We start from the raw sequence: 25,419 nt of genomic DNA, 5'->3' as shown, positions 1-25,419 counted from the left end.
GCTATGTTTATTTTCAGCTATGATTGTTTTAGAAAAAAAAAATAGGCATGACAAGACCATAAGGCATGACATTCAAAATATGCATAGTGCTCTTAATCATTTACCAACATCCTTTCCACAAAACGTAATTAGTTCTAGAATTTGGCATATTTAATTTAACTCCACACTGACCATAGGTTGATCACCTAAATAGTAGTACAGATCTGTTTCAATTTTACTCTTAAAAGAAGTGAAACAGGATAGGCTACACGAGAGCAAGTTTTTTTCTTGCCTGTTCCGTTTTCAGACTTGTTATTGACTTGCATGATTAAACACAGCAAAAAGAACAAAAACACTGCCTATCCTTGTACACGTGTACGGAGATTTTTTTAAGTAGGCTATTAACATTTTTAAAAAATACAAGGCCACGAGATGCAGAGACTCAAACACATCCCTAAAACCAGTAGCTCGGTCATAATGAAAGCTTGGAAGCATAGACCGCCGCGATGCATTCAAGATCACTCTAGACGAATATTACAAACGACCTGTTCTCTGTTTGCTAACCATCTAAACTGCCTTCATACCAAACGCTTCGTACCTTCAAAGTTTGAGCATTTATCCACCAACGCCATGTTATCAGACAGGATTTTTGCAAAGATCGCTAAGTATCCATGCATAAGTAATATTATTTCTCCAAAGCGCCCCACGTCTCTAGCCCACGACGTAACGCGAACAAGTTAACACGTTGCCCGAGTTACATTACGTCATGGAGCTAGATATATTTCGTTTTGGAGAAATAATATTGAATACGCATGGACACTCAGGCATCTAAGAAATGTGATTCTGATAAGATAGTGGATAAAGGGGAGACTATCGAGTTGTAGATAGAGGCATTAGCAAGCTACAGCCTACCTTAGATGAGTAGCAAACAGGCAGTGTGTTAACTTGTAAAGCTAATGTCTAAATTTAGCCAACACCTTACATTAACCTTTAGGGTAGACATTATTCATCCCGAAGAAAATAACGGATTCTTGTGAAACATACAAACAAACAAGCATAGGCTACGCTTTCTTAAATAGTTTAGAGAGTAACGTGTTCGTGGCTTACCTGAATTTCATTGTGGAATGCTTTTAGATGTCTTTTTAAATTCGTAGTGTTTTTTCCAGCGATTTTGTGACCGCATTTCTGCCCGTCTTTGTCTACCACACATTCGGTCTTGTTCTCCACTTCATTGTACAGAAAGTTTGCCCAAATGTCTTCTCTTCTCTTTCATCCAAAGATCCCCGGCTGGATGGCCATCTCTGCATAGTTTTAAATAATGCCGCGAGGGGGATGAGTAAACCTGTGTCTGCAGTCCCTAACTACACAAGCACGCCTACAGCAAAAAATAATAACGCGCCTAAAAGAGATTAAATAACGTCTCATTTCATTTTTGTCAACAAAAACTAAGAGACATTTTAGCAACGTTTTTATTTCTTAAGCCACATTTCGTCTCGTTTTTATTCGTTATCTATATTGCATTATATATTTAATTATAGTTATCATCACAAGACCAACATTTACGTCTAGTCTCATCTCGTTTTTGTCACATGATAAAGGTTCGTTGATGACAATATTTAGTCAAAATTTTCGTTGACGAAAGCAACACTATCTCCATGTTTCACTGATAGGCTCAGGACACCTCCAGATGGTTCAGTAGTGCATCCCAGCATCCCGGGCTCACCACATAGTTGATATTCACCTACCTGAGGGCCCACATGGTGTCCTTCTTCTTCATCTAGAGCCATTGACTTCCCTGTTCCAGCAGCTCTGGAGAGGTCTTTGACTGCTTGCCAGTTGGCCTTCCCTCACACTCCCATCTCCTAGAGAAGCCTTGCTGTTGATGTGGCTACAGACCCTCTGCAGCCTACTTTGACCAGTTGGACCTTTGCTTTCCAGCCACAATGTTGCACATGAGCTGCAAGTTGAGCAAACCTCAGCTTCTTGCACTCATAGGCCTCCTCCACTGTATCCTTCCAGGGCACTGTGAGCTCGATGATGTAAATGAGTTAGAGTGAAACCAAACATAGCACAAGCTCTGGTCTGAAGTTGGTTGCCACAATTTCTGCTGGGAAGCAGAACCTCTGGTCCAAGAGTAATGATTTATAATCACACTATCTGGTGTCACCCAAAATGAGGATGGGTTCCCTTTTGAGTCTGGTTCCTCACAAGGTTCCTCATTTCATTTCAAGGAGTTTTTTCTCACCACTGTCACCTCAGGTTTGATCATTAGGGATAAATTTTAAACTTAAATGCATATTTTATACCTGGATTTCTATGAAGATGCTTTGTGTCAATGTCCATTGTTATATAAAGTGTTATATAAATAAAATTTAATTGAAATTAAAATTGGTAATATTTCCACATCTGTTACCACAAATATGAATAACATCATTCTAAAATAAAATAATTTGTTTAATAATTAACCTTATTTTTCACAGATTTATTTCCCATCTGTGCTATGATTATAAACCATGATTATGTAAATGATTCTGGTTCATTTATTCAGTGTAATCATCTTAATGACGACCATTTATGCAATGATCAGAGTTAGAAATTAGCAAACTGAGTTTGCAAGTTTAAGGTAAAATATTGTAATATAAAAACAAGCTTGAATGTTAAAACATACAGATGAAAAATCTCAGAAAGCGCAAAGGACTTGATTTAAACTCTCTCTCTCTCTCTCTCTCTCTCTCTCACACACACACACACACCCTGTTCTGATGGAGCTGTGCTTTATTTCTTTCATATCCCATAATTTTTAGGTTTTTATGGTTTAATTATTTATATTTCTTGTTTTTGCATAGAGACGGTCATGGTTACTTCTCCATCAGTGCATTAAATACAGCACTTCACAATGCTCTATTATGATAGCTGAATATTTCCTGAATGTGTTTGCATTACCTTCAAATTAATTATAGAATTAATTGACACACCTGCTGGTAGAACAACTGGAAGAACAGAAGCAGTTTTTGCATTGCACACATTCTCGTATTACACCCACACACCCACCCACACACACACACACACACACACACACACACACACACATTTTTGCAGAGTGTGGATCAGTAAAAAGAGTTATAATCAGAAACCTGCTTTAACCAAGAACTCAACGCAAAAATGTTAAATGTTCACAATGAATTATGTTTCTGGAAAGCACTGGTTCAAAGTTAATATTTGGTGGAACCTCAGGGTGCTTTCACAGATTGTCAGTTCACAAGAGAAGTTCATTCTTTTGGTTTGTTTTCTGTTTGGTGTGGTTTTACAAAGCACATAAATAAACAAACCACCCCCCCAAAGTCCCAAAAGCCAGTATGAGAGGTATGTAGGGCTGAAAACATCATCGTAAAACTCTCGGCCCACGCCCGGGGTGAAAGTAACTTTTATTTCTTGCCAGTACTATTATTTTTAGTTATATACACCTAATTATTTATTATTGTCTACTTATCAAGCATTCACTAGGACTTCTTATCACTCAGTAGTACTAGTATAGTACTTTTGTATCACACTATCACTCTTTCATCCACCTGTATCAGTTTTTGATTATAAATAAATTGCAAACACATCATTTCAACAACACAATTGTTTTAGTAACTTTTTTTTTAGCTGAACAGTTGAAAACTAACTTTTCATTTTGGACATTGGACACAAAACAGTGTAACAGAACAGAAAAGTGAAAGATTTTAGGTAAAAGTTGTCCTCTCTTCCTTATCTTATCAAATACAGTATATGGTTGTGGTTTTCTGTTGGTGTTTTTTTAGATTCTTTGTATTTTCCCATGGGTGTGTCGGAACGTTTGAGAGAGTGCGTGCGTTCTACAGTAAGTGCGTGTGTTCTCAGTGTGCGTGCCATGCATTGGGAGCCTACTTACTCTGCTCGCTCCAACCAGTCATCTAGAATCTTTGCCCCAACTTCCACTCGATTTAGGAATTCTGATCAAAGTAATTTTTAAGTAGCCTATCATGAAACATTAACATGTGTCTTTATATGCCTTTTTATTTGGGAGACTTTGCAGCTAACTTCTGTCTGCTAAAACACTTTTGCCGCTTTTCCACTACAAACGCGGCTGAGCCGTGCCGTGCCGAGTCGAGCTGAGTCGAGCTGAGCGGGGCTATTGAAGTTGCATTTCGACTACAACCACGCTGAACCGTGCTGGCTGGAAGTGGGTGGATACATTGGGTGGAGTTAGCGAAAGTGGGTGGACGTCATGTGATGCCGTTAAGCAGCGCAAACAGTGACATCAGTGACAGTGGCGGAACAAGTCAGAGCCGGGCCGGGGGCGGGGCAAATGACCGGGCCCTTTATTAAAGCTTATCATAACATCATTTTAGGCTACAAAATGTCCGCAACTGCGGTGTTTACCAATTTCAACACTACCGGGTGCAACTATGTTATTTAGTACATCAAGTCCTTCAAACGAACATGTAACTCAGAAACAAAAAACATTAGGATACTGTACATGGCTCATAATAAAACATCAATAGCCTATACTGCGCACATTATTTGAAGGGCATACGAATGAGCGCTCAGAGTGGTGACAGGAAGAGTCAGAAATAAAAGGAGGGCGGTGCAAACCTCACTGAATGCACTGTGTTTACCAATTTCAACACTACGGGGTGCAACTATGTTAGTTTGTACATTAAGTCCTTCAAACGAACATGTAACTCAGAAACAAAAAAAAACATTCGGCGACATACTGTACATGGCTCATAATAAAACATCAATAGCCTACTGCGCGCATTATTTGAAGGGCATACGACGAGCCTTGCGCTCCGCGAACTCGTCCACGATGCTCTGTATGTCACTGATTCAGTGAGCTTTTAAGCGGTAGTCTCACGACCCGGAGAGTAAACAATAAACATGGAGGACATGGAGTCGTTAGTGTTGCTGGTCTCGGTGCTGTGGCTTGTTGTCACCGACAACGCGGACAGATACTGGCAAGAGCGTATAGATGAGGCGAGGCGCATAAGGCTTCAGAAATTCTCGTAATTCATAATTATTCTTCTTCCGGGTTTACGGTGTTTACAGATCCCAGCGCGCTCGCGGGGCGTGTGTGGGCATGTGAGGACACTCCTCCTCACCAATCAGTGCACAGGGGAGTGTCTGCTCACGCCCCCAACCTCAGTCGGCACGGTTTGGCTCGCTTCAGCCCCACTCCAAAACGGTGCGAGTTTTAGGGGCTAAGCAGGGCTGAAACGAGCTGAGTCGTGCTGGTTTTTGGTAGTCGAAACGCGAGCCGTGTCGGGCTGAAGTGAGCTGAAGCGAGCTGAAGTGAGCTGAAAAAGGGTAGTGGAAAAGGCCATTTGATTACCAGCTGCGCACTTTATAGCACAAGATCTGGTTAAGCCGTACGCGTGCTGTAGCTCGCTCGTTGTTTGTCCAGTGAAACACTGCACACATAATAGAATATTGAAGCATCAACATATGTTTCTGTATATGTTGTTTTTATTTGGGAGACTTTGCAACAAACGTCTGTTTACTAAAACACTTTGGATACCAGCTGCGCACGTTGGCTCGCACATTGTCTGTCGAGTGAAACACGGAAGGAATTCACTTCAGACATAATTCAGAGACAGGTCAGAACGAGTTATATGCAATGTATATTGAGGAAAACGTGTTGCCTTTGGTAAATTGACGTTAGCAGGTGTGTTGTTATGCTGAAAGTGCATTTTTTTTTCAGAGACAGTATATTTTTCTTTCCGGTACGGCCAAATCTTTTAGTGGTACGCCGGACCGGCCAGGACTGGCTTACTTTCACCCCTGCACAACACCTCATCCATGCACAACAGTGTAAGCCCCTTTTACATTCTTAGCTTTGCATGTGGACATCCTCTGAGCAGCACGTTGCTAAATATGACAGATAATAGAGATGGACTACAGCAAACTCAAATGTGAGAGATTATTTAGACAAACTACAAAAAAACACAAGAACACAAAGAGTTTAACCAAAAATAAAACACAGCAACTACATAATATATTTATAGTATGAAATTGCACTGCATCACTGCACGTGCAAATGTAATGTTTTAAAATTAAGCTTGAGCTCCCTCCATGAGCAACAGTGCTCTTGGAGCAAATGCTTGAAAATATTTTTAAATAAATAAAAGTAAGAAATATAGGCAAGGTAAAACATTATTAAACTGGGACACAAGCTTTGCATTCAGGATTAGAAGAAGAAGGCTTTATTTGTCACATGCACACTCAAGCACAGTGAAATTCCTCTCTGCATTTCACCCATCTGAAGCAGTGAACACACACATGCACACACATACCCAGAGCAGTGGCCAGCTACAGTATGCTACAACACCCGGGGAGCAGTTGGGGGTTAGGTGCCTTGCTCAAGGGCACTTCAGTCCAAGGCCACCCCATGTTAACCTAACTGCATGTCTGTGAAGATTCTCAGTCATCCAGGTCATAGGAAACTGTGGGTGGTAAAAGAGAGCAACTGGACTTGCTTGAAGAGTCTTGAAGACGTTTCACCTCTCATCCAAAAGGCTTCTTCAGTTCTGTCTGACTAATAGGGAGTATCAGGTATTTATTCTCTCATGGATGAAAAGCAATCCTAAGGTGTTGTTGAGTCATCCTGTTGGTGTGGGTCACTGGGGGCTGGGTGTGAATGGCCTAGGGAGTTGTTGGGGTGATCAATGGATTGTTGGTTCTCTCTGTCCTCCTGTAAGTCACTGAAAACAGCTGGGTTTTGGTGTGCATTCAGTTGTCTGGGAAGTGTGCAAAGGACTGCATAAATGGTGTCTTAGACCACCACCTCTGTTCAGTGATGGCCGTTCCAGGTTGACAAAAATGGCTTCTTTAACTCCTTGCTCATACCAACGATCCTCTCTGGCTAAAATGTGTATGTTGCAATCCTGAAATGAGTGTTCTTTGTTGTTAAGATGAAGATAGACAGCAGAGTCCTGGCCTGAATCTCTGAGTTCACTGAAAAGGCACAGATTTCACAACATACCAAAGACAAGGAATGACAGATGTGCAAATTTCAAACATTGCTGTCTAAAACCACCTCCTCCTGCAAGACTGAAGTGCTGACTTGGAGGAAGAAATCTGACCAGGCTACACAACCGTACACAGAAGAGAAATGGGTGAACTTATCCGACAGGGTACTCACCCAACCAGAGAAAGATGTTTTATCCAAGGGACTAAACTTTGCAGTTTTACCAGAGCAGATACCAGTGGTAGACCTCATCACAGCCACATAATCAGCCATCAGAAACAACAATGTGACCAACACAGAGGCAGAACAACTTAGACTGAAGGTATCAGCTGCTCTTGCCAGTGCAAAAGCACCCCCCTCCAACCTCACCAGCCAAGAAAGGAGGGCTCTTACATTGTTTCAAACAGACTGGAACATCACCATCCTTCCTGCTGACAAAGGGAGATGCACAGTGATGCTAAACACAGTGGACTACCACTCAAAGATGACCAGTCTCCTCAGTGACACAACCACCTATGAAACCTTGAAGCGGGATCCCACCTGTTGTTACAAAAAGAAAGTTGTTAGCTGCCTGCAACAACTAGAAAAGGACCAAGCCATCAACTGATTTCGGTACTACAGATTGTACCCTGGGGAAGCCGTTCCTCTCATATATGGACTCCCCAAGATTCACAAGGAAGGAGCTCCACTCAGACCTATCATCAGCAGCATAAACTCTGTCACCTACAACATTGCCAAAGACCTAGCCACCATCCTGGCTCCTCTTGTTGGAAACATGCCACATCACACCAAAAACTCCCAAGATTTTGCTCCTAAAGTTGCAGACCTCAAACTAGACTCAGATGAAACCATGGTTTCCTATGATGTCACTTCTCTATTCACCTGCATTCCCACCACAGAAGCAGTCAAATCTGTTAGAAAATGACTCCTTCAAGACAGCACCTTACTGGATAGAATGAACCTCACCATGGACCAGATTTGCACCCTGCTTGACCTCTGCCTGACCACCACCTACAGTGGTGCTTGAAAGTTTGTGAACCCTTTAGAATTTTCTATATTTCTGCATAAATATGACCTAAAACATCATCAGATTTTCATGCCAGTCCTAAAAGTAGATAAAGAGAACCCAGTTAAACAAATGAGACAAAAACATCATACATGGTTATTTATTTATTGAGGAAAATGATCCAATATTACATATCTGTGAGTGGCAAAAGTATGTGACCCTTTGCTTTCAGTATCTGGTGTGACCCCCTTGTGCAGCAATAACTGCAACTAAACATTTCCGGTAACTGTTGATCAGTCCTGCACACTGGCTTGGAGGAATTTTAGCCCATTCCTCCATACAGAATAGCTTCAACTCTGGGATGTTGGTGGATTTTCTCACATGAACTGCTCACTTCAGGTCCTTCCACAACATTTCAATTGGATTAAGGTCAGGACTTTGACTTGGCCATTCCAAAACATTAACTTTATTCTTCTTTAACCATTCTTTGGTAGAATGACTTGTGTGCTTAGGGTCGTTGTCTTGCTGCATGACCCACCTTCTCTTGAGATTCAGTTCATGTACAGATGTCCTGACATTTTCCTTTAGAATTCACTGGTATAATTCAGAATTCATTGTTCCATCAATGATGGCAAGCCGTCCTGGCCCAGATGCAGCAAAACAGGCCCAAACAATGATACTACCACCACCATGTTTCACAGATGGGATAAGATTCTTATGCTGGAATGCAGTGTTTTCCTTTCTCCAAACATAACGCTTCTCATTTAAACCAAAAAGTTCTATTTTGGTCTCATCCATTCACAAAACATTTTTCCAATAGCCTTCTGGCTTGTCCACATGATCTTTAGCAAACTGCAGACGAGCAGCAATGTTCTTTTTGGAGAGCAGTGGCTTTCTCTTTGCAACCCTGCCATGCACACCATTGTTGTTCAGTGTTCTCCTGATGGTGGACTCATGAACATTAACATTAGCCAATGTGAGAGAGGCCTTCAGTTGCTTAGGAGTTACCCTGGGGTCCTTTGTGACCTCGCCAACTATTACACGCCTTGCTCTTGGAGTGATCTTTGTTGGTCGACCACTCCTGTGGAGGGTAACAATGGTCTTGAATTTCCTCCATTTGTACACAATCTGTCTGACTGTGGATTGGTGGAGTCCAAACTCTTTAGAGATGGTTTTGTAACCTTTTCCAGCCTGATGAGCATCAACAACGCTTTTTCTGAGGTTCTCAGAAATCTCCCTTGTTCATGCCATGATACACTTCCACAAACATGTGTTGTGAAGATCAGACTTTGATAGATCCCTGTTCTTTAAATAAAACAGGGTGCCCACTCACACCTGATTGTCATCCCATTGATTGAAAACACCTGCCTTTCATTTCACCTTCAAATTAACTGCTAATCCTAGAGGTTCACATACTTTTGCCACTCACAGATATGTAATATTGAATCATTTTCCTCAATAAATAAATGACCAAGTATAATATTTTTGTCTCATTTGTTTAACTGGGTTCTCTTTATCTACTTTTAGGACTTGTGTGAAAACCTGATGATGTTTTAGGTCATATTTATGCAGAAATAGAGAAAATTCTAAAGGGTTCACAAACTTTCAAGCACCACTGTATTTCCAGTTTAATTAAAGTTTCTACAGACAGAAGCATGGATGCACCATGGGCTCACCGGTGTTCCCTATTGTGGCCAATCTATACATGGAGGAAGTGGAATATAAAGCTTTGACCACTTTTTCAGGAGTTGCTCCCAGCCACTGGTTCAGATATGTGGATGACACCTGGGTTAAAATCAAAACCCATGAGGTGGAAGCCGTCTCTAAGCACATCAATGCAGTGGATATCAACATCAATTTCACTCTGGAGGACGTCAGTGGGAATAATCTAGCCTTCTTGGATTGTGATGTACACATTAGACAAGACAGAAACCTTGGCATCAAGGTCTACCGGAAACCCCCCCACACAGACTACACCTACTGTCCATACCTACTCTTTGACTCACACCACCCACTGGAACACAAATTGGGGGTCATTAGGACCTTGCAACACAGGGCTCAGAATATTCCTACAATGGTAGAGGGAAAAGAGAAGGAGCAAAATCACATCAAGAAAGCACTTCAGAACTGTGGGTATCCCAACTGGTCTTTCTTCAAGAGCAGAAAAAGGAACATAACGGACAAGGAAGATAACAGGAACAAATGCAAGAACATTGTCATTCCCTACATTTCTGGTCTATCTGAGAAACTCAGGAGGATCTTCTACAAACACAACATTCTGGTACATTTCAGACCCAGTAACACCCTGAAGCAGAAACTGGTCCACCCTAAGGACAGAATAGCCAGACACAAACAGGACAATGTAATGTATGCAATTCAGTGCAGTGAGGAATGCACGGACTCGTATATTAGGGAAACAAAACAACTGCTTCACAGGTGCATGGCTCAACACAGGAGAGCCAGTTCCTCAGGGCAGGACTCTGCTGTCTATCTTCATCTTAACAACAAAGGACACTCATTTCAGGATTGCAATGTATGCATTTTAGCCAGAGAGGATCGTTGGTATGAGCGAGGAGTTAAAAAAGCTGTTTTTGTCAACCTGGAATGGCCATCACTGAACAGAGGTGGGGGTCTAAGACACCATTTATCAGCCACCTACAATGCAGTCCTTGGCACACTTCCCAGACAACTGAATGCACACCAAAACACAGCTGTTTTCAGTGACTCACAGGAGGACAGAGAGAACCAACAACCCATTGATCACCCCAATGACTCCCTTGGCCGTTCACACCCAACCCCCAGTGACCCACACCAACAGGATGACTCAATGACACCTTAGGATTGCTTTTCATCCATGAGGGAATAAATACCTGACACTCCCTATTAGTCAGACAGAACTGAAGAAGCCTTTTGGATGAGAGGTGAAATGTCTCCAAGAATCTTCAAGCAAGTCCAGTTGCTCTTTTTTACCACCCACAGCTAACTGCATGTCTTTGAACTGTGGGGGAAACCAGAGCACCCAGAGGAAACCCATGCAGACATGGGGAGAACATGCAAACTCCACACAGAAAGGCCCCTGTCAGCCACTGGGCTCAAAACCAGAACCTTCTTGCTGTGAGGCAACATTGCTTACCACTACACCATCATGCCACCCTAGTAGAGCATAAAAACTATTGAGAGAAGTAAACCTGGAAGGACAAAGGTCCAATAGTTGATGATGAAATGGACTGAATATAAAATAAATGACAGTTTTAAATGATTCCTGACTGCAAAAATATTGAAGATGTGTTGCATGTGTGTTTCCAAGGAGTGAGCTGTAGTGTAATGATCCTGTTATACCTGCTCCAGAAGGCATTTAAACAGGAAGCTACATGAAAATGGAGATAAATTATCTGAATGATGAAGGTGACTTGGTGAATGGTGTATAGACGGGCTGGGTGAGACCTTGGTAGGAACAGAACTATACACCTTGTTCCTGGTCTACACTGCAGTGTCCATGTTTGTCTTCATGTCTTAGATCTGCCAACCCTGAAGAGGAATAATGAGTCATGCTTGCACTGTAGTAAGGTATGCATGGTTTTTTTTTTTAAATATATGTGTTCAATTGCAGGCCTGGGTCGGGCAGTCAGGGAACAATGGGAGACAAGCCTGTAAAGTGCTCCAGAACTTACTAATCCATTCCCCCATAAAAACTGTGATATATCTAGTCTTTGTCTTTGCTTAAGCATATTAAAAAGACCCATGAATAACCAGATGAACATCATCTACACAAAAGTAATATAATTGGATCACCTTTTAACTGAATTGCATCAAATATCTGAAAACAAATCAGCCAGGTCAGTAGGTATGCCACGAATCCTCACCATTCAGTGGTCACGTTGGCCAAGGGAAGTTTCTGTAGAACAATAAATTTACATGCTTTTGAGAACTGGTTCACTACAACTAAGATCACAGTGTTAACTTGAGATGTAGGTAACCCTGTAATAAAGTTGAGGGAGATGGAATCAAAGATGGGAGGATATAAACATAGGATGGAGCAAACCTGGCAGTGATACCCTAGGTTCTTTTCTTATGTGAATGCACCTGGCAGGTTGCCACATAAGCTCATACATGCTTGTCCATAGTTGGCCACCAAAAGCTTCTTTATAGTCACTCTAAGGTCTAGGTTGCTCCTAAATGTTCAGTGAAGTATGAGGCATGTCTCGAATGCAGAACCTGCACCCTTACTACAGAAGGGACACAGAGGTTCCAAGGGACTCCCCTCCAGCCAGTGTCTGCATTACTTCAAGACCAGCTTGACCACTAGAAGCCACTAGAATAATTCTTGACCACTAGAATTATTACCCACATCATAATTCCATTCACTGGGAATGAGATGATGGGAAAAGTAGGTGCAGGGGTGGGGGTTCTGGTCATTGCCAGAATGCTGGGACAAGACCACCCCCACACCCACATCTGAGGCATCACCTTCTACAATGAACAGGATGTTAGGATTCAGTAGCTGGAGGACTGGACTGGAGGTGAGGCACCATTTAAGCTGTTCAAAAGCTTCTTGGCCTTTACGTGACCACCAAAACCGACTTGTGGGATTAGTTAGGGTGGTGAGTGGTGCCACTATGGTGCTAAAATTCTGAATAAGCCATAAAAAAAAGCAAAGCCCCCATATTTGATTTGGTATAGGTTAGCATTACACTAACTTGAATGAGGTGGTCATTGGCCAATCCATAATGGCCTTAGTCTGGTCCATTTGAATGCTACCCTTGGACACCTCTTCTTCTTCTTCTTTTGGCTGCTCCCATATTTGATTTGGCATAGGTTTTACAATGGATGCCCTTCCTGACGTAACCCTCCTCAATCTACCCAGGCTTGGGACAGCACTCAGTATGCACTGTCTTGTACAACCGCAGTGGCTGGGTATTTTACCTAATCTGCATGTCTTTGAACTGTGGGGGGAAAACCAGAGCACCCAGAAGAAACCCATGCAGACATGGGGAGAACATGCAAACTCCACACAGAAAGGCCCCCATCGGCCATGGGGTTCGAATACGGAACCTTCTTGCTGTGAGGTGACAGTGCTAACCACTGTGCCAACCTTGGACACCACAAACCCAAAAAATGAAACCAAAGATGTGTGAAACTGAGACTTCTTGAGTTTCATGTAGAGGTGGTTGTCCAAAGGTAGCTGGAGGATGAACCTGACATGAGTTCATATTGTGTTTAACACAATATGAATCAAGATATCATCTAGATAGACACACACAATGATCAAGAGCTTTACTCAGGATGTTTTTTATAAAACATTGGAAGATGGAAGGGTGTTCATCAGCGCAAAGGATATTACCAGTTACTCAAAGTTGCCTGAAGGGGTGATGAACAGTGTCTTCCACACATAAACCTGCCTCACTTGGATATAAGCATTGCGCAGGTCCAGCTTGGAAAAAGTGGATGCCTGTTGCAGGAACTTGAAAGGAAACAGTTGCCAAGAAGAAAATGCCCTGATTCATAGGGAGAATGTCTTAGGTCCATCTCAGATTCAGCATCCTGGGATAGACCTAAGCTATTACGGCAGTTCGGGACACTTGGACCTAAAATGTCCCAGTTTACCTCAATAAAGACACCTGCCCTGTTTAACATGCAGATCCCATTCCTGACAGGAGAGACAGGTACTACCCAACTGCATGAGTTGCTTGGGGATTCAGAGGAGAGCAAAGGGACCATTTGCCTAATATGCCATTCCACTGGATGCCGGAGACCCTCTTATTTCAAATCCCATTGCTCTCAAAAGCAATTATCTAAATGAATGGCTAGGTTGTACAACTGTTCTAAGGACAATAGCGGATCCCATGTATCCTTAAGTTTCTACAACAGGCCCTGCTGAGAATTTGCCCCAGAGGCTCACCCACTCTTGGCTCCCAGTGTTGATCTCAATGGCATTGTCTGTTACCGATGCTAGTGCTGCTTTGCTCCCACTGGTGTTGTCAAATTTTCCCAAATTGCGATAGCCCATGTGAGAGTTCTAGCCATGAGTAAAGAGACTACATCAGCAACCTTGGAAACTTGGTTGGGAAAGATGAGGGCTGTAGCTTGAACTCAAGACAACACTGTAATTGAAACCCCTGACAATTCCCTGGCTCACCATTGTAGCCCTCTGGAGCCAGCAAATAAAGTCCAGTATGGTGGCTGGTGTTAGGGTTTTATGGATGGATACCATGTCCAAGAGATACCACCACTGGCTGAACAGACTGTTAACCAGTCTGCTGATTAAGTGTCAGATTGGGTCTACAATTCTAAATCTACTCATGACAGCCACTGGAGGTCCCCTGGTTATAGAGCATGTTTTTTTCTTGGTCAAGCTCAGCTGGGTCCATCTATTGGCTTTACTGTAACAGGGTTGTAAGATGTCACAGCAATACACAATATATTTAAAATAATACATCTTGATGAGGGGGTGGCATGGTGGTGTAGTGGTTAGCACTGTTGCCTCAGAGCAAGAAGGTTCTGGGTTTGAGCCCAGTGGCTGATGGGGGCCTTTCTGTGTGGAGTTTGCATGTTCTCCCCATGTCTGCGTGGGTTTCCTCTGGGTACTCTGGTTTACCCCACAGGCCAAAGACATTCAAGTTAGGCTAATTGGTGGTTCTAAATTGACTGTAGGTGTGAGTGTGAATGGTTGTGTGTCTCTATGTGTCAGCCCTGCGATGACCTGGCGACTTGTCCAGGGTCTACCCCACCTCTCGCCCATAGTCAGCTGGGATAGGCTCCAGCTTGCCTGCGACCCTGTACAGGATAAGTGGTTATGGATAATGGATGGATTGATTGATGGACATCTAGATGAGATTAAATATTATTAGACTGAGACAAGCTTACTTTTGCATTCATGATTAGCATGAGTTAGAAAAGTTGTGTGTAACAAAAAACTAAAAATAATATGGAAAAGGAAGAAGGACAACTTAAATAGGAAGCTGATTGGTCCTTTCAGCTCTGAGAGCTTTGTCTTTTTGGAATTTTGTGGGTGTCATCAAATGCAAATCAGCTGTGCTGTACACGTGCGATTAGCATTCATCAGCATATGCATGCAAGTATGAAGAGAATCAGTGTTGTGGAAATGTTTAGTTCAGTTTGGTTTATGCATATATTTACACAATGTTTTTTTAAAAAGATTGATAAATGATGCCCATTGTATGTTAATTTCTTTAACAACAACAACAACAACAACGACAACAACAACTCCTTTTACTTTTGTGTAGTAAATCTACCATATGTACTTTCCATGTGATATGAGGTCTTACTTAATCCTGAAATCCTCTGTAGCCAAGGTGACATTGTCAAGGTTGAGAAAGACTGCACTTTTCAACAGGGTCACATCAAAAATCTTCTTCTTCTTCTTTTGGCTGCTCCCGATTAGGGGTCGCCACAGCGGATCTTTTGTCTCCACTGCTCCCTGTCTTCAGTATCCTTCTCTACCACACCTGCCACTTTCATGTCCTCTCTCACCACATCCATGTATCTCCTCTTTGGCCTTCCTTGTTCTCATTTGCCTGGCAGCTCCATCCTCAACATTCTCCTTCCCACATGCTCTGCATCTCTTCTCAGGATGTGCCCGTACCATCTCAGCCTCATCTCTCTTAGCTTCATTCCCAAGCTCTCCACATGTGCTGTCCCTCTGATGTGCTCATTCCTTATCCTGTCCAACCTTGTCACTCCCATCGCCAGAGGCGATTCTAGAGTCTGTTGTGGCCCCAAGCAAAAATTTCCAGGGGGCCCTTCTGACCAGTGTTCATCACCAATATGTTATAAATAATCTGACACCAACGAAAAATGTATGAAACCAAAGTTTTTTAAATTCCAAATGAGAAAATACAATGGTAAAAAAACAATAAAAACAATAAAAAACAAAATAAATAAGCCCTCGGGATTGCTACCTCTCTTCTCAATCTCACCTCCAATACCCTTTCCCATAGCTTCATGGTGTGGCTCATCAATTTTATTCCTCTGTAATTACTGCAGCTCTGTACATCTCCCTTATTCTTGTATATTGGGACGAGCACACTCTCCATTCATTTGGCATTTTCTCATTCTCTAGGATCTTATTAAACAATCTCGTTAGGAACTCCACAGCCGTCTCACCCAAACATCTCCAAGCCTCAATCGGGATACCGTCTGGTCCGACTGCTTTCCCAATCTTCATTCTTTTCATGGCTGCCCTCACCTCATCCTTACTAACCAACTCTGCTTCCTGATTTGCTGTCTCCAATTAATCTGACCTTTTCTCTCTTGGATTTTCCTCATTTAATAAATCCTCAAAGTACTCTTTCCACCTTCTTAATACACTCTCTTTGTTTGTCAGCACATTTCCATTTACATCTTTCATCACTCTTACCTGCTGTACATCCCTCGCTTCCCTGTTTCTCTGCCTAGCTAGTCTGTACAGGTCTTTCTCTCCTTCTTTGGTCTCCAGTCTTTCATATACTGTAACTCCTGGTATGCATCTGCTTTTGCCTTCACTACCGCTCTTTTTGCCTTCTGTCTCGTCTCTCTGTATAACCACCTGCTTTCCTCATCTCCCTGATCATCCCAATTCTTCTTTGCCAGCCTCTTGTCTTTTATAATCTCCTGCACTTCTTTGGATGGCATGGTGGTGTAGTGGTTAGCACGGTCGCCTCACAGCAAGAAGGTTCCGGGTTCAAACCCAGCGGCCAGTGAGGGCCTTTCTGTGTGGAGTTTGCATGTTCTCCCCGTGTCTGTGTGGGTTTCCTCTGGGTGCTCCGGTTTCCCCCACAATCCAAAAACATGCAGTTAGGTTGATGTGGGGCAGCCTTGGGTTGAGGTGCCCTTGAGCAAGGTACCGAACCCCTGACTGCTCCCTGGGTGCTCTGGTGTGGCTGCCCACTGCTCTGAGTGTGTGCGTGTGTTCACTGCTTCAGATGGGTTAAATGCAGAGGATGAATTTCACTGTGCTTGAAGTGTGCATGTGACGAATAATAAAGGTTTCTTTCTTTTCTTTTCTTCTCATCTCCTCTGTTTCCCTCACCAACATGTCCGTTGAAATCTGCTCCTATCAGCACACGCTCCTCCCTCGGTATACTTTCTACCACTTCATCCATCTTTTCCTAGAAAGCCTCTCTCTTCATTCTCACATCCAACCTGTGGGGCATACGCACACACAACATTGATTACCATTCCTTGAATCTCCAACTTCATGCTTATCACTCTACCGATATCTGACACCCTCTTCACATCAATCACACTGTTGACCAACTCTCCCCTCAAAACAACACCAACACCATTTCTCTTTCCATCCACTCCATAATAAAACAACTTGCATCCATCTCCAATGTTCTTGGCCTTGCTTCCTTTCCACCTCGTCTCCTGCACACACAAAATGTCCAACTTCCTTCTTTCCATCATACCTGCTAACTCTCTCACTCTGCCAGTCAATGTTCCCACATTCAGTGTTCCTACCCTCAATTCTAAGCTCCTTCCCTTCCATCTTTCACGCTCTCTCCTAACACACCTTCCCCCTTTCCTTCTCCTTCTCCATTTTGGCGCAACAGTAGCACACTTTCCATCGGCACCCTGTTGACCAACAGTACCAGAGGCGATCATTGTTAACCCGGGGCTCGACTGATCCGATATGGTATTTCTCTTTTCATTCCACATGTTAGATTTGGCACAGTTTTATGCCGGATGCCCTTCCTGACCTAACCCTATCCAATTTATCCGGGCTTGGGACTGGCACCAAGAGTACACTTATGCACCCCCAGTGGCTGGATTAGGGTGGCATCAAGAATCTGAAAAAAAATCAACCCAAAGACAAAGTTAAATTATGTGCAAGGTATTCAATTCAATCACAGTGTATTAGACAAAGTCACTCATCAGCCAAGGTAACTGCCTTCTAGCATAAGTGTGCTCACCATCTACAAAACTAATATCATTTAAGAATAAAGTACAAATATTTTCACCTGAAAAAAGTGAAAAGGGATTCGAAAAGGAGTGAGACATTAACTTAATTCTTTGAAAGCAATATAAGTGCTTTTTGCATCTTGCATCCTTTTCACACATTAATCCCTAAGCTCTCTGAGGCAAAACAGGTCAACTTCAAATTATTTACTTTGGCCTGGAGTTCACTGATGGTAGACAAGGAGTCAGAGTAGTCCCCTGGAGTAAGTGAAGTCCTGCTGTTCACAAACTGACTGATCTTCAGTTAAAGCTCTGCATTGGCCTTTTCCAGCAAGCGTACCTTCTTCAGGTAGGAGGCCAAACGGTCATTGAGGAACCTTATTGTGAACTTCTAATTTCCCAGGATTCCAACCGCTGCTCCCACAGCGCCACCTCCAAACCCAGCACCATGTCTGAATGCAGCATTGCCTCCAAACCCAGCACCAAAACCTGCATCAATTTTTGCACCTAAAACTGCAGCAGAGCCTGAACCAAGACCTACACCAGACCTGAAACCTCCAGCAATACCTCCTTTAGATGCACCAACCAACAAGGGCTGAGAGGCTTGGAAGACATGGAACCCAGAGCCTTCTGCTCCACCATAGACACTTCCAACCTGTATTCTCTCTGTGCCACCACTGAGAGACAAGGATCTTAGTGCAAAGCTCATGAGTGACATGTTGACTGAAGCTTTTTGGTTTTACTCTGGATAGTGAGTGAAGGCTAGACATTCAACAGACTTTTATATTCTGTTGGAAGCATCAAAGTGTTGCTGAACAGGTGAGGTTCCCTTGGATTCCCCAAATGAATGTTATGTGATGTACCAAAATTAATCAACATTAGTATTTTTTTTTTATCGGTTTATTGCTCTAAGGTAGATTTTAGTACTCTATCAAGGGCATGTGAGGTAGCAGCTCTCAATCCGAAATGAATTATTTGTTTTTAATCATGAGCCAAAGTTCTCAAGGTTAATTCTCACAGTAAAGAGACAACAACACTACTACTACTACTACTACTACATTTTAGTTGTTGACAAGATTGTTTCATATTCCCGTTAGAGGCACCTCTCTTGCTTAATAGTTTGAGAGGTGAGAAACATTACAGCCATGTAAATGAGTGAAATTTGCATCTCTTTGTATTACCTGTGCCAATCACACCTTCAAAAGAAGCTTTTACACGCTCAACTTAAGACTGTTGGTAGTGTGCAGAGATGCTTTTCCTCAGTTTTGTCTGGATAGATCTCCTCAACTCTGAACATAGAGTATATTATGATTAACAACATGCACAACTCCAATAAGGTCCAAATGCTGGAAGTGTGGGAAGATACCTAATACACTGAAAATGCAGCATATATTTCGTTGCCACTTAACTAGCACACAAAATCAGATTGAACACTTTCCTGATAGTTAAAATTAATAATCCCATGACAGAAACTTGTGGAAGTTTAGCAAAACAGGAATTCTCTGTTATTCTCTGAGGAACAGAGCTCAAGTGCTTCATGTTTTTGGTTATGAACCCATAAAGATTCTGTATGACTGTTATATGGTATACTAAATGTAACTGAGAATATAACTAGAAAACACTGAAACCAAAAGAGTAATTAAATAATATTGGCTGGTGTTGAGTGGTCTATCAGATATATTCCATTCAGCTAGCATGATACTCAATGAGTTGAAGACGAGTAGCTGAATGGAATATATCTGATAGACCATGAAAAAAACCCCAGCCAATATTATCTCATCTCATCTCATTATCTCTAGCCGCTTTATCCTTCTACAGGGTCGCAGGCAAGCTGGAGCCTATCCCAGCTGACTACGGGCGAAAGGCGGGGTACACCCTGGACAAGTCACCAGGTCATCACAGGGCTGACACATAGACACAGACAACCATTCACACTCACATTCACACCTACGGTCAATTTAGAGTCACCAGTTAACCTAACCTGCATGTCTTTGGACTGTGGGGGAAACCGGAGCACCCGGAGGAAACCCACGCGGACACGGGGAGAACATGCAAACTCCGCACAGAAAGGCCCTCGCCGGCCACGGGGCTCGAACCCAGGACCTTCTTGCTGTGAGGCGACAGCGCTAACCACTACACCACCGTGCCGCCCGCCAATATTATTATTATTATTATTATTATTATTATTATACATTCCTTTCGGGTGTTCAATGCATCTTTGCGTTTCAAAATTCTCTCTAAATCTTCTGTATTTAACAAAGCAAACCTGGTCGCCATATTTGTTTACAAATTGTCCCAGTCGCTCACTAGTGCAGAAGTTTTACATCTCGGACGTGTGACGTCATGTTGTCTTGACAACCATGCAATATCGTAAACCATATTCAATTCTCATTCTCCATTGGGTAGAGTGACGTAATACACATAGGGTAAGCAATATGCTAACAATATTGCATGCTCTCAAACCAAATGAATGAAACCCACTAGAAGGGAATAGAGCACATGTTTTTATTCCATCGAAAAAGTGTCCTGTATGGATAATAATACTTAATATAGCACAGCACCGTCCAATTCTGGATTGTGATTGGTCAGGTGGTGTTGATTAATTTTCTATTACAGCAGCTCTGACAGTAGCCCAGCTGCAAATCACAGGTTTATATTAACACATTTATTCATTTAGTTTTTTTTCTTGAAGTCTTGACCATTTTTGAGGTGGTTCCCATGGGCAAAATCTCATGAAATGTGACACACACACACACACACACACACACACACACACACACACACACACACACACATCACTCAGTTTCTCAGGTCAAGTCAAGTCAAGTTTACTGGTATAGTGCTTTTAACAATAAACATTGTCGCAAAGCAGCTTTACAGAATTTGAACAACTTAAAATATGAGCTAATTTTATCCCTAATCTATCCCCAATGATGAAGCCTGTGGCAATGGTGGCAAGGAAAAACTCTCTCAGACAACATGAGGAAGAAACCTCGAGAGGAACCAGACTCAAAAGGGAACCCATCCCCATCCGGGCAACAACAGACAACATGACTATAACATTAACAGTCCTAACATAAAGTCAGCTTCGTTGATGCTATAAACCCCCCACCGACGGAAACCCAAGTGCAAAACCATTCACGACAACCATAGTCCCAAAGTCAGCAAGTCAACTGCGGTCCTAAAGTCAGCAAGTCAACTGCAGTCCTAAAGTCAGCAAGTCAACTGCAGTCCCCAGCCACAAAAGCACCACTGCAAGAGTCCAGAGTGTCCTCCAGGTGTGACCCCCAACTGTCCACATGGGGCCGCCCTCCACAGGAGTGATGCAATGAGACTCCAACCAGACACAGGGCACCAGGATAGATCAGGCAGGTCCAAGGAGCAGAAGAGGTCAGCATCTCGATCCCAGGACCGACATGTAACTCAGAGGGACAGATTTGGGGGGAGGGGGGAGAGAGAGAGGGAGAGAAAACACAGGCTGTTAGGTATGCCCAATGTCACCTGAATAAGTAGGAACAGTATACATATTGCACTGAGTACAAGCAGAGACTCCGGCAACTAACTATGACAGCATAACTAAAAGGGGAGAGCCAGAAGGTAACACAGGCATGAGGGAGCCCTGGGACATAAAGCAGCAGCCACTACACCATCAACAAACTCGAGTGAGCAAGCGAGTGGGGGACTGACAGCATCCATACATCCCAGTTTACCAAAACACTCTGTCTGAGGATCCTCCAGATCTACACCTTTACCTCATAAACACCATTAACAAAAGGCTTGACTAAACAGATATGTTTTCAGCCTAGACTTAAATGCTGAGACTGTCTGATTCCCGAACACTACTTGGAAGGCTGTTCCCTAACTGTGGGGCTTTGTAAGAAAAGGCTCCGCCCCCTGATGTAGCCTTCACTATATGAGGTACCAGCAGATAGCCTGCACCTTTTGATCTAATTAGGCGTGACGGGTCATAGAGGAGCAGAAGTTCACTCAGGTACTGTGGTGCGAGACCATTCAGTGCTTTAAAGGTCAATAGTAGTATTTTATAATCAATACGAAATTTGATTGGGAGCCAATCAGGGACAGAGCTTTGGCCCAGGGTGTGGCTCAGTGACCCTATAGCACCACCATTTGTTATAGAGTCTTGTGGCTGGCATATAGTTTCATGATACACATGTGGGTCTTGTCAAACCAACACACATGTAATATACATTGCATTAGTCACACCCAACAGGAAGTGAGCTATTTTGGAGTTTGTTCATTTTGACACCTATTAAATTTTGAAATCCTCCTCCGAGGCGGTTCATCAGATTCAGGTCAGATTTGGTATACATGAAGTGAAGATGTTGCTAATGTTAAATTGCGAAGAGATTTTTGATATCTTGGAAGGCATTGAAATGGCAACAAGGTGAATGTATATGTCTCTCCAGGCAAAGAGGAAGTGCCTCCTAAGTTCTCCATGCATTGCTTGATGCAGCTCAGACTTCACAGGTTATTGGTTATGATGGTTATGATGATATCCACATGCCCAGAGTGACACCCTAGTATAGTGCCACCATTTGGTAACAGAAAAAGTGGCGCTTTCACCCATCTTGGCTATGCTCTTCCTCAACGGTTCATCAGATTCATTTCAGACTTGGTGTACATGAAGTCATGGGTCTCCTGATTTTAATTGTGAAGGGGTTTTTGATATATTGAACAGTGTAGCTATGGTGAGAGGATGAATTTGGGAACCTTTCAACAGCTTTTTAAGGTCATTCATTAGTTTGATGACTGACAGGATTTCAACCAATCAATCAATGAACGAATGAGTAGCTTGGGGGTTGATCTAGACATACTTACATCATGATGTTGCTTTATATGATGATGCTGTGTAGAGCATGCTAGCAGTTTTGCTAATTCACTGACTAATTAAAAACAAACTGATTTAACCCTTTGAAGTTCATGGATGCGCTATCACACTATTTACCCGGAATAAATCAGGGCTCACCAGTGGCATGAGAAACGCTGAGGAACAATCAACCTCTGAATGGAACTTTAGAGGTCGACACTGTTGTATGTGACAGAAAATAAAACAGCTATTGAATATTTTCTGTGATTATTTATTCATTTTTCTGTGTTACCATAGAAAGTGTAGCTGTTAGCCAGCCCATGATCAGTCTGTCGGCCAATCAGAGACTGTGTTCCTGACTGGGTGTGTCTGTTGTTGGAGCTTTGATCTCAAACACATTTCACAATAGTTTTAACCTGAAACTGAACACATTCTCGTACTTATAAATCTACATTATTAGCCAAACAGCAACAAAATAGTGGAAAAATGCATGTGGCTAGCATTGTGAGGCACTTTGAGCATTTCATCAATTATCATGATATATTATATTTGAGAGATAAGATTATATTTATAACAAATATATGTATGATTGTTAGTTTTAATAGGAACTTGTTGTTGATTCTAAGATCCCTGTTCTTGGCTGCAGGAGTGGAACCCAGTGTGTTCTTCTGCTGTTGCATGCTGAGATGCTTTTCTGCTCACCACGGTTGTAAATAATAATAATAATAATAATAATTTCAATTTAGGGCAGCACGGTGGTGTAGTGGTTAGCGCTGTCACCTCACAGCAAGAAGGTCCGGGTTTGAGCCCCGTGGCTGGCGAGGGCCTTTCTGTGCGGAGTTTGCATGTTCTCCCCGTGTCCGCGTGGGTTTCCTCTGGGTGCTCCGGTTTCCCCCACAGTCCAAAGACATGCAGGTTAGGTTAACTGGTGACTCTAAATTGAGCGTAGGTGTGAATGTGAGTGTGAATGGTTGTCTATGTCTATGTGTCAGCCCTGTGATGACCTGGCGACTTGTTCAGGGTGTACCCTGCCTTTCGCCCGTAGTCAGCTGGGATAGGATCCAGCTCGCCTGCGACCCTGTAGAACAGGATAAAGTGGCTAGAGATAATGAGATGAAATGAGATGTTCAATTTATATAGCGCCTTTCACAAACCCAAGGACACTTTACACAGGAGTTACCAACAAAAAAAAATAATAAAAAAACACTAGGAAGAATAGTGTGCGGTAAAGAGAAAAGTTTTCAAGTTAGCTTTGAAGGAAGAGAGAGTGGAACAGTCACGAAGCGATTGTGGTAACGAGTTCCAAAGTTTAGGAGCAGCAACACTAAATGATCTGCCACCCATAGATGCCAGTTTAAACCGTGGGACAGTCAGAAGTCCACAGACAGAAGATCTGAGGGAGCGGGAGGGACAGTACAGATGAATTAGCTCACAGAGATAGGAAGGGGAGAGACCATGAAGAGCTTTATTAACAGCAAGATTTTGTATTTGATCCGAGACATAACTGGCAACCAGTGCAGTTGCTGTAAAACAGGAGTGATGTGAGCAGTGCGCTTGGGGAGTGTGAGGACTCGAGCTGCTGAGTTTTGGATGGACTGCAGGCGATTGAGCAATGTGGCAGGGAGACCATAAAAGAGAGAATTGCAGTAGTCAAGATGAGAAAAAATAAATGCATTGACCAACATTTTGGCATCAGTTTCCAAGAGAAAAGGGCGGAGACGTGCAATATTGCAGAGGTGAAAGAAAGCATTCTTAGTAATTAGTTTAAGATGGGGTTCAAACGTAAGGGTGGAGTCAAAGATAACTCCAAGGTTTTTTATAACTTGGGAAGGACGAATAGACACACCATTAACATCAATAGTAAAACTGGAGAAATTCTGAACCTGTCTTTTGGTACCTACTAATAGAACCTCCGTTTTGCCAGCATTAAGTTTAAGGCAGTTCTTATGCAGCCATTGCTTAAGGTCAGTGATGCAAATCCTTAGCAGCTGGACAGAGGCTATGGAAGGGGTGATAGTGATGTAGATTTGAATATCATCAGCATAACAATGAAAACTAAGGCCATGGTTATGAATAATCTGGCCTATAGGAGAAACATATAATATAAAAAGAAGGGGTGGCACGGTGGTGTAGTGGTTAGTGCTGTCGCCTCACAGCAAGAAGGTCCTGGGTTCGAGCCCCGGGGCCGGCGAGGGCCTTTCTGTGTGGAGTTTGCATGTTCTCCCCGTGTCCGCGTGGGTTTCCTCCGGGTGCTCCGGTTTCCCCCACAGTCCAAAGACATGCAGGTTAGGTTAACTGGTGACTCTAAATTGAGCGTAGGTGTGAATGTGAGTGTGAATGGTTGTCTGTGTCTATGTGTCAGCCCTGTGATGACCTGGCGACTTGTCCAGGGTGTACCCCGCCTATCGCCCGTAGTCAGCTGGGATAGGCTCCAGCTTGCCTGCGACCCTGTAGAAGGATAAAGCGGCTACAGATAATGAGATGAGATGAGATGAGATGAGATAAAAAGAAGGGGACCAAGGACAGAACCCTGAGGCACACCTTGAGCAACAGTAACAGTGGATGATTTATGAATATCAATAGAAATAAACTGTTGCCTGTTTGCTAGATATGACTGAAACCAGGCTAAAGCTAAGCCAGTAATACCAAAAGAAGATAGTCTGGAAATGAGTATCTCATGATGTACAGTGTCAAAGGCGGTGAGGTCCAAGAGAACAAGGA

Source organism: Neoarius graeffei, chromosome 16 (genome assembly GCF_027579695.1).
Source record: "Neoarius graeffei isolate fNeoGra1 chromosome 16, fNeoGra1.pri, whole genome shotgun sequence".
Taxonomy (NCBI): Eukaryota; Metazoa; Chordata; class Actinopteri; order Siluriformes; family Ariidae; genus Neoarius; species Neoarius graeffei.
Note: the sequence above shows the minus strand (reverse complement) of the source record.